This window comes from Odontomachus brunneus, unplaced genomic scaffold (genome assembly GCF_010583005.1).
Source record: "Odontomachus brunneus isolate Ranch 3 - 2012 unplaced genomic scaffold, Obru_v1 Obru_scaffold_002, whole genome shotgun sequence".
Lineage (NCBI taxonomy): Eukaryota > Metazoa > Arthropoda > Insecta > Hymenoptera > Formicidae > Odontomachus > Odontomachus brunneus.
The window spans coordinates 3,895,358-3,904,916 of NW_022639452.1; the positions used below are offsets into that span (position 1 = coordinate 3,895,358).

The 9,559-nt window shown below is 37.5% G+C and overlaps 1 long non-coding RNA gene across 3 annotated transcripts; it reads right to left on the reverse strand.

Annotated features, from left to right (window-relative positions):
- Positions 1 to 2,015: 2,015 nt before the first annotated feature.
- Positions 2,016 to 9,367, reverse strand: LOC116841098. Of its 3 annotated transcripts, XR_004377493.1 has the most exons (5): positions 9,190 to 9,367; positions 8,983 to 9,098; positions 8,147 to 8,922; positions 3,576 to 8,044; positions 2,016 to 3,511 (listed from the first exon to the last, which is right to left on the reverse strand). It is a non-coding gene; the product is annotated as an uncharacterized LOC116841098 (long non-coding RNA). The 3 variants fall into 3 exon arrangements; XR_004377494.1 differs by having other exon boundaries at positions 3,576 to 8,922; positions 8,983 to 9,093; positions 9,190 to 9,365; XR_004377491.1 differs by having other exon boundaries at positions 3,576 to 8,922; positions 9,190 to 9,363.
- Between the last annotated feature and the right edge of the window lie 192 nt (positions 9,368 to 9,559).

Consider the following 9,559-nt stretch of genomic DNA (forward strand, 5'->3'; position numbering starts at 1 on the left):
TCGAAGGGTTACAGTGTCAAAAATTATCGGGTACGCGTGTGTAAATGTGTGTGGTGTGCATGTGAATGTAGAAGGTGAGGATGAATGTTAGTCTTCAAGGTTAATACGGGGTGTAGGAAATGAAGGGGAAAGTAGATCTCAAGGACAAAACCAAATTTTGGACTCTTCAGAATTATCACAATTAATTAGCGCGACAGGAATCACATAAAACAAAAAAAAAGAAAAATAAAAGACTCGTAGGACTTACTTTTCGGTGATAACCTTTACCAAGATGGGGGTTAAGGATGATCAATGGGCTCAGTCAATTCGTGGGCAACGTTTCCTCAAAGTCCCTTCAATTTTTGGCGCGGTAGCACTTGTGAAGAAGTAGTGACGAAGAGATGAAGAGTGCCTCGACGAAGTGAATTGAAGTAAGCGGAAGAAAGGAATGCGACGTCTGTCCAGTAGTAGAAGAGACCCAAGAGAGGAAGTCGTGAACCAAGAGAGGAAGTGCGAGCACAACGCGGGGTCGCGGTTTTATAGGGGATTAGCTGGAGATGGTTTGGTAGGAAAAATATGAAATTTCGGGGATCCTAGGTGTTAGATTCGTTAAAATAGGAAGGCATGGGGTAATGTTGCAGCCAGTGATAAATGAGCAGATAGGGTTAAAAAGATCTCTTTGACTGGGGTAATGGGTGGAGAAAATCGTACGTTTAAGAGAGACGGCAATTGGAGGATTTTTCGGTGGTGAGGGAATCTGTGGACAGGGCGGAAGAGGGTGATGCAAGTTGGAAAGTAATGGATATAATTTTTTTGTTATCTGGTGTCTCCTTCTGATGTTATGGGTAAGGTACGGCGGTTTCCTTTTGATGTTAAGGTCCAGCGAAACTTACTTGGAGGATTAGGAGATTTTTGGTTCCGTATTTCCTAGTTATCGGGAATTACGGTTCGAATTTTTATTGGGATAGACGGGAAAACCGATTAGGATTTGGAGCTGTTTGTTGGGTGCCGACAGGAGGATAAAAGATAAATAATGTGACTCACGTCTGTGCAGGATGTAATACCGGAATGAAATAAGTTACTATTGATATTAGACGTATGAAACTATGAATATGAATATGAATATGAATGTACTTGTAAGGAATGATAAGCCAGTATACGACAATCTTTCGTATAGTTACCGTTCGACTGCTGAAAAATGAAATTCTATGGAAATATAATTTAATTTACGCATTTTATTGCATTTATAAATTAATCTTAATTTAAATATTTTTAGTAAGTATTGCAATCTCGAAAGACTAGCGGAAAGCTGCGCACATTAACACTCATCACATTAACACAAAAGTTGAACTTTAATAAACATTGACTGACGCTTAATGTGACGATAGGTTGGGTTAGGTTAGTTTTTAGGGGGGTCCAGCTCCCCGCTAGTCGTTCGAGATAGCAGCATCTACTAAAAAAATATTTAAATTAAGATTACTTTATAAATGCAATTAAATTTATAAATGCAATAAAATGCGTAAATTAAATTATATTTTCATAGAATTTCATTTTTCAGCAGTCGAACGGTAACTATACGAAAGACTGTCGTATACTGGCTTATCATTCCTTACAAGTACGTTTCATATATTAATATCAAAAGTAACTTATTTCATTCCGGTAAGAAATGTAAACAAAACAACTTTCACTTATCGAACAACAATGACGCCAAGTTAGTTATATACGGAATATGATTTTGACAGATTTAAACAGATTTTTAAACGATAAAAGATCTAATCGGTACTGACTGAAACGCGATGACGCGATTCAATCAGTTAGAATCACTATTAGTAGAAGAATCTGGATAATGTTTCACTTAATTGATTAGATTAGATTGGTTATAGTATAAATTAAAAAATTATGATAAAGCAAAACTACTGTACGGAGATATATGGTTAAGGATATATACGGCTAGGTTCTGTAAAGTTACCCAAGCTCGTCCCTCAATACGACAGATTACGTCTTATTTTTATATGTTAAAAGAAAACTGGCTAAAGTCCTTATTCCGCGAAAGCTATCTTTATTAGATAAAATAAAATAACTAAAAATCGTATACATGCTTATCATGAAAATGATTCTTCTAAGAGATAACAAAAGATAACAAAAAGATTGTAACAAGAGATAACAAAAAACTCGATTCGATTATTAGATGACTTTTTTAGATGAAGTTTTTTAGTCTTGTAATGGACCGCGTCACTTTGTTTTCTTTTTGTGACTCGGTCTTTTCCTGAATGGTGGGCCAATTTTTCCTCCATCAGCAGTTTGTCACTAACTTACTCGTTCTTGGGTCACTCTTGACAGTTTGTCTTTTGAAACCAGTGCGCCCTTAGTCCGGACTTAATAATCATCATGGACTTTGTGCTGTGCCGAATCATTCATGTCTTTGTCCGAGGAGATGTTTCCTTATCTGTTTCATATCATTTGGTCTTGGTTTTTATGCTGAAGGTGTTTCGTATTGGTAATCGATTTTGGTTCTTCCTTCTTTTTTTTGTGTGTTTCTTCTTTCTTTTGCGTTTTTTGTGTTTCTCTGTGGGGTTTTTAGTGTTGTGCTCTTCTTCTATTATTACCTCATTATCCTGGGTTGGTACTTCGATGGCACTTGATTGTTTCTGACGCTTAAACGGAAGATTAATAGATGAAGAAGTTGCGAGTGTTGTTCCAGATGTACCTGTTGCCGGAAGAGTACTCGGTGTGGAGTTTAATAATTGTTGATTCACCTGAGGTTTCGATAAAGATGTTACTAATGTACTTTTTCGTATGACGTTGCTTAAAATTGAGCATGGGGGAAGATCTCGATTGATTTCTTCTTATTTTCCTACTTTGTACTTTTCCATTTCTTTTTTAAATTTTAGCGCCTCTTTCAGAATTGAAGTGACTTTTGCCAAGTAATCTTGACGCGATTCATCATGTTTATTATTCCAATGTTGTAGGTAACGGTTCCATTTCTCCATTGATATTAATGGAATTCTACTGTGGTCATTCAGGTAAAACTCTGGAGTTCTTTCTAGGAAAACATCCATCTTTCCAACATTTATTGATTCGTTCTGTGTTGTGTTTTGTTTGTTTTCCATAGCGAATGACTGCTTGATAATGTTTGGGGTTAAAGGATTCAGCGACGATATTCACGTGTTACTCTGTGAACTGTCCCTTTCGGACAGAAGTTCGATGAACAATATGGGAAACTATGATGATATATCTAATTGTTCGCAAATTTTTTCCTTTTGGTCGTGTTCGGCGAACGCTTGATATAATTTTGATACAAAATCTATTTATCTCTTCTTCTGAAAGGGATCTTTGGATATTTTTGTCGATTTTAATAATTGGTTTTGTCGGGGTGTTAATCTCGTGACGCTTATTTCCTCCGCTGTTATTTCGTAATTCTCTGTTGAGAGGTGGGTTTGTATTTTTGTTAACACTTGACCGTAAGTGTGTTGTCTTCTGCTACTGTTTCCACTATCCAAACGCGCACAGACTCGCAAGAACACGCACGGACCTGCACAATCAAACTGTGTAGTAAATCGCTAACTGACTATTTCCGCAACAGTTACAAATCTTACCTTAGGATTGCTGTAGACGGCTAGTCGTTAGTACCTGGGAAGCGTATCAGCTTCCGGACTCTTCTCGTTCCTCTCCTGGTTACTAGTGGTCTGTTCTTTTCAGCTGCACTGGTACACTGGTGCAATAAGCTAAAGTGAAATAAAATATGTATGTCTCATTCTAACTTATTGCACCAGTGAAACAGTGTAGCTGAAAAAAACAGACCATAGAATTCCGCTGCTTGTGACACGATCGGGACACCTCCGCGAATACGTGTACTCTCCAAGATGGACTGCGGAAGAAAGGCCACGAGTCTCGGCCAAAGCCCACGGTTACGACGATTGAGTAAGAATCACACGCCATCTAGGTGTCCGCGCGCGCACTCACAAATCAGACTTTCACAATATTACTCAGATTTGAATAAGATATTTGAGTTCAGAGTCTAAGTAATGAGAGATAAATATCATTCCTTCGTATCTGTTAGTTTATTGCATGATCGACAAAGTGAAGATAAAGTGTGCGTTTGAGTAGAAGAGTTCGCGAGTTGCGGTCGTATTTGTTTTTATAAATTATTACAAAATTAATTTTATTCATACTATGCAAATTATATAAAATATCGTAATTTTATCTTATAATATTGTCATACAATTTAATTAAATGATATATTTATTATTGTACATATTTTTCCATGGCAATTTCCTGCAGCCACGATCATGAATTAAGAGAAATAGTACAACACGGTGTAAGAAAATCGGTTAAAATATGTAATGTATGTGATGATCTGATTTAACTAACATTTAGACGTACTTACTTTGTGATACCTGAGTTTCTTATACTCCAGTATTTAATATGTTTTGTTGCGTTCCTGATTGTATAGATCCTGGTCGTGCTAACGTACTTTCATTTGGGAGCGGTGTACTTGGACACGGTACAATTGGATATGGAGCAAATGGACACGTTGCAATTAGACACGAAATTTTGCCCACGGTTTAATTGGACACGGTGCAATTGGACACGATGAATTTGGACACAGTGCATTTGAACACGAGAAAAATGCGGATCGCTCATTTGGACACTGAAAGTTGCACGCCGGTCATTTGGACACGAAAAGTTGCACACCGCTCATTTAGACACGAAAAGTTGCATACCGTTCATTTGGATACGAAAAGTTGCACACAGCTAATTTGGACACCGAAAATTGTGCACCGCTCATTTGGACACGAAAAGTTGCACACCGCTCATTTAGACACGAAAAGTTACACACCGCTCATTTGGACACGAAAAGTTGCACACCGCTCATTTGGAGGTAAATATGCAGAATAACGGACCACTCTCTGATTTTAATAATCTTTGGATATATTATACAGTTGACCATCCTGAATAATATTCAAGAGATTTTAACCGTAGCTCGTTGTTCATTAAAAAGTTATTAACAAAGAAAATGTATATAATGTAATTGAGTATAGTGTAATTTTCTGATACTATACATACTGATATCTAGTTTCGTATTGTCATGTTGTTCGGTAAGTGAAAGTTTTGTTTACATTTCTTACCGGTATTACGTCAGTAGGTTGCGTTCTGGCGAAAAACGCAACGTGACGAAAGCCTCGGCCTTACACGCAGGTCGAGAAACGCGTCAGCGACCAAAAGGGTCGTTTACACAGGTGTCAACGTACGGCGAGTGGTCCTTTTTCGATCAGAGAACCGAATCTCTATATCGCGGGACGGATTAAGAGCGAATAATCGAATGGAAAGGAAGTTGGAAAATTAAGATAAAATTTTAAATTAAATTGTAATCCGAAATTTTAGACATTAATGATTTACACTTATTTTCTTGCGCCTCGTTACAATTTTTATCGCGGTCAATTACTATCGAAGGGTTACAGTGTCAAAAATTATCGGGTACGCGTGTGTAAATGTGTGTGGTGTGCATGTGAATGTAGAAGGTGAGGATGAATGTTAGTCTTCAAGGTTAATACGGGGTGTAGGAAATGAAGGGGAAAGTAGATCTCAAGGACAAAACCAAATTTTGGACTCTTCAGAATTATCACAATTAATTAGCGCGACAGGAATCACATAAAACAAAAAAAAAGAAAAATAAAAGACTCGTAGGACTTACTTTTCGGTGATAACCTTTACCAAGATGGGGGTTAAGGATGATCAATGGGCTCAGTCAATTCGTGGGCAACGTTTCCTCAAAGTCCCTTCAATTTTTGGCGCGGTAGCACTTGTGAAGAAGTAGTGACGAAGAGATGAAGTGAATTGAAGTAAGCGGAAGAAAGGAATGCGACGTCTGTCCAGTAGTAGAAGAGACCCAAGAGAGGAAGTCGTGAACCAAGCGAGGAAGTGCGAGCACAACGCGGGGTCGCGGTTTTATAGGGGATTAGCTGGAGATGGTTTGGTAGGAAAAATATGACATTTCGGGGATCCTAGGTGTTAGATTCGTTAAAAGAGGAAGGCATGGGGTAATGTTGCAGCCAGTGATAAATGAGCAGATAGGGTTAAAAAGATCTCTTTGACTGGGGTAATGGGTGGAGAAAATCGTACGTTTAAGAGAGACGGCAATTGGAGGATTTTTCGGTGGTGAGGGAATCTGTGGACAGGGCGGAAGAGGGTGATGCAAGTTGGAAAGTAATGGATATAATTTTTTTGTTATCTGGTGTCTCCTTCTGATGTTATGGGTAAGGTACGGCGGTTTCCTTTTGATGTTAAGGTCCAGCGAAACTTACTTGGAGGATTAGGAGATTTTTGGTTCCGTATTTCCTAGTTATCGGGAATTACGGTTCGAATTTTTATTGGGATAGACGGGAAAACCGATTAGGATTTGGAGCTGTTTGTTGGGTGCCGACAGGAGGATAAAAGATAAATAATGTGACTCACGTCTGTGCAGGATGTAATACCGGAATGAAATAAGTTACTATTGATATTAGACGTATGAAACTATGAATATGAATATGAATATGAATGTACTTGTAAGGAATGATAAGCCAGTATACGACAATCTTTCGTATAGTTACCGTTCGACTGCTGAAAAATGAAATTCTATGGAAATATAATTTAATTTACGCATTTTATTGCATTTATAAATTAATCTTAATTTAAATATTTTTAGTAAGTATTGCAATCTCGAAAGACTAGCGGAAAGCTGCGCACATTAACACTCATCACATTAACACAAAAGTTGAACTTTAATAAACATTGACTGACGCTTAATGTGACGATAGGTTGGGTTAGGTTAGTTTTTAGGGGGGTCCAGCTCCCCGCTAGTCGTTCGAGATAGCAGCATCTACTAAAAAAATATTTAAATTAAGATTACTTTATAAATGCAATTAAATTTATAAATGCAATAAAATGCGTAAATTAAATTATATTTTCATAGAATTTCATTTTTCAGCAGTCGAACGGTAACTATACGAAAGACTGTCGTATACTGGCTTATCATTCCTTACAAGTACGTTTCATATATTAATATCAAAAGTAACTTATTTCATTCCGGTAAGAAATGTAAACAAAACAACTTTCACTTATCGAACAACAATGACGCCAAGTTAGTTATATACGGAATATGATTTTGACAGATTTAAACAGATTTTTAAACGATAAAAGATCTAATCGGTACTGACTGAAACGCGATGACGCGATTCAATCAGTTAGAATCACTATTAGTAGAAGAATCTGGATAATGTTTCACTTAATTGATTAGATTAGATTGGTTATAGTATAAATTAAAAAATTATGATAAAGCAAAACTACTGTACGGAGATATATGGTTAAGGATATATACGGCTAGGTTCTGTAAAGTTACCCAAGCTCGTCCCTCAATACGACAGATTACGTCTTATTTTTATATGTTAAAAGAAAACTGGCTAAAGTCCTTATTCCGCGAAAGCTATCTTTATTAGATAAAATAAAATAACTAAAAATCGTATACATGTTTATCATGAAAATGATTCTTCTAAGAGATAACAAAAGATAACAAAAAGATTGTAACAAGAGATAACAAAAAACTCGATTCGATTATTAGATGACTTTTATAGATGAAGTTTTTTAATCTTGTAATGGACCACGTCACTTTGTTTTCTTTTTGTGACTCGGTCTTTTCCTGAATGGTGGGCCAATTTTTCCTCCACCGGCAGTTTGTCACAAACTTACTCGTTCTCGGGTCACTGTTGACAGTTTGTCTTTTGAAACCAGTGCGCCCTTAGTCCGGACTTAATAATCATCATGGACTTTGTGCTGTGTCGAATCATTCATGTCTTTGTCCGAGGAGATGTTTCCTTATCTGTTTCATATCACTTGGTCTTGGTTTTTATGCCGAAGGTGTTACGTATTGGTAATCGATCTTGGTTCTTCCTTCTTTTTTTTGTGTGTTTCTTCTTTCTTTTGCGATTTTGGGTTTCTCTGTGGGGTTTTTAGTGTTGTGCTCTCCTTCTATTATTATCTCATTATCCTAGGTTGGTACTTCAATGGCACTTGATAGTTTCTGACGCTTAAACGGAAGATTAATAGATGAAGAGGTTACGAGTGTTGTTCCAGATGTACCTGTTGCCGGAAGAGTACTCGGTGTGGAGTTTAATAATTGTTGACTCACCTGAGGTTTCGATAAAGATGTTATTAATGTACTTTTTCGTATGACGTTGCTTAAAATTGAGCATGGGGGAAGAACTCGATTGATTTCTTCCTATTTTCCTACTTTGTACTTTTCCATTTGTTTTTGAAATTTTAGCGCCTCTTTCAGAATTGGAGTGACCTTTGCCAAGTAATCTTGACGCGCTTCATCATTTTTATTTTTCCAATATTGTAGTAAGCTGTCCCATCTCTCCATTGGTAGTGTTGGAATTTTCTTTGGGTTACTCATGTAAAACTCTAGAGATCTTTCTAGAGGGACATCTATCTTTGTAACATTTATCGATTCTTTCGGTGTTATGTTTTGTTTGTTTTCCACGTGGAATGACTGGTTGGGATGGTGTTTGGGATTAAAGGACTCAGCCCGACGATAGTCACGTGTTGCTCTTTCAATTCTTTCGGACAGAGATTCGGTAAACTTTGATGACATAGGATCCATGATGATGTATCAAGTTGTTCGCAAATTTTTCTCTTTTGTTCATGTTCGGCAAACGCTTGATTTAGTTTCTGTACATATTTATTTATTTCTTCCTTTGAAAGGGATCTTTGGATATTTTTGCCGATTTTAATAATTGGTTTTGTCGGGGTGTTAATCTCGTGACGCTTATTTCCTCAGCTGTTATTTCGTAATTCTCTATTGAGAGGTGGGTATTCTTGTTAGCACTTGACCGTAAGTGTATTTTCTTCTGCCACTGGTTCCACTATCCGGACGCGCACGAACTCGCAAGAACACGCACGGACCTGCACAATCAAATTGTGTAGTAAATCGCTGACTATTTCCCTAACACTTACAAATCTTACTTTAGGACTGTTGTAGACGACTAGTCGTTAGGATCTGGGAAGCGTACCAGCTTCAACACTCTTCTCGTTCCTTTCCAGGTTACTAGTGGTCTGTTCTTTTCAGCTGCACTGCTACACTGGGGTGCAATAAGTTAAAGTGAAATAAAATATATTTGTCTCATTCTAATTTATTGCACCAGTGCAACAGTGTAGCTGAAAAGAACAGACCTTAGAACTTCGCTGCTTGTGACACGATCGGGACACCTCCGCAAACACGTGCGCTCTCCAAAATGGACGGCGGAAGAAAGGCAACGAGGCCCGGCCAGAGCCCACGATCACGATGATTGAGTAAGTATCACGCGCCATCTAGGTGCCCGCGCGCGCACTCACAAGTCAGGCTCTCACAATATTACACAGATTTGATACAAGTATTTGACTTCAAAGGCTAAGTAATAAGAGATAAATATCATTCCTTCGTATCTTTTAGTTTATTGCAGGAGCGACAATGTGAAGATAAAGTGGGCGCTTGAATAGAAGAGTTCGCGAGTCGCGGTCGTATTTGTTTTTATAAATTATTACAAAATTAATTTTATTCATA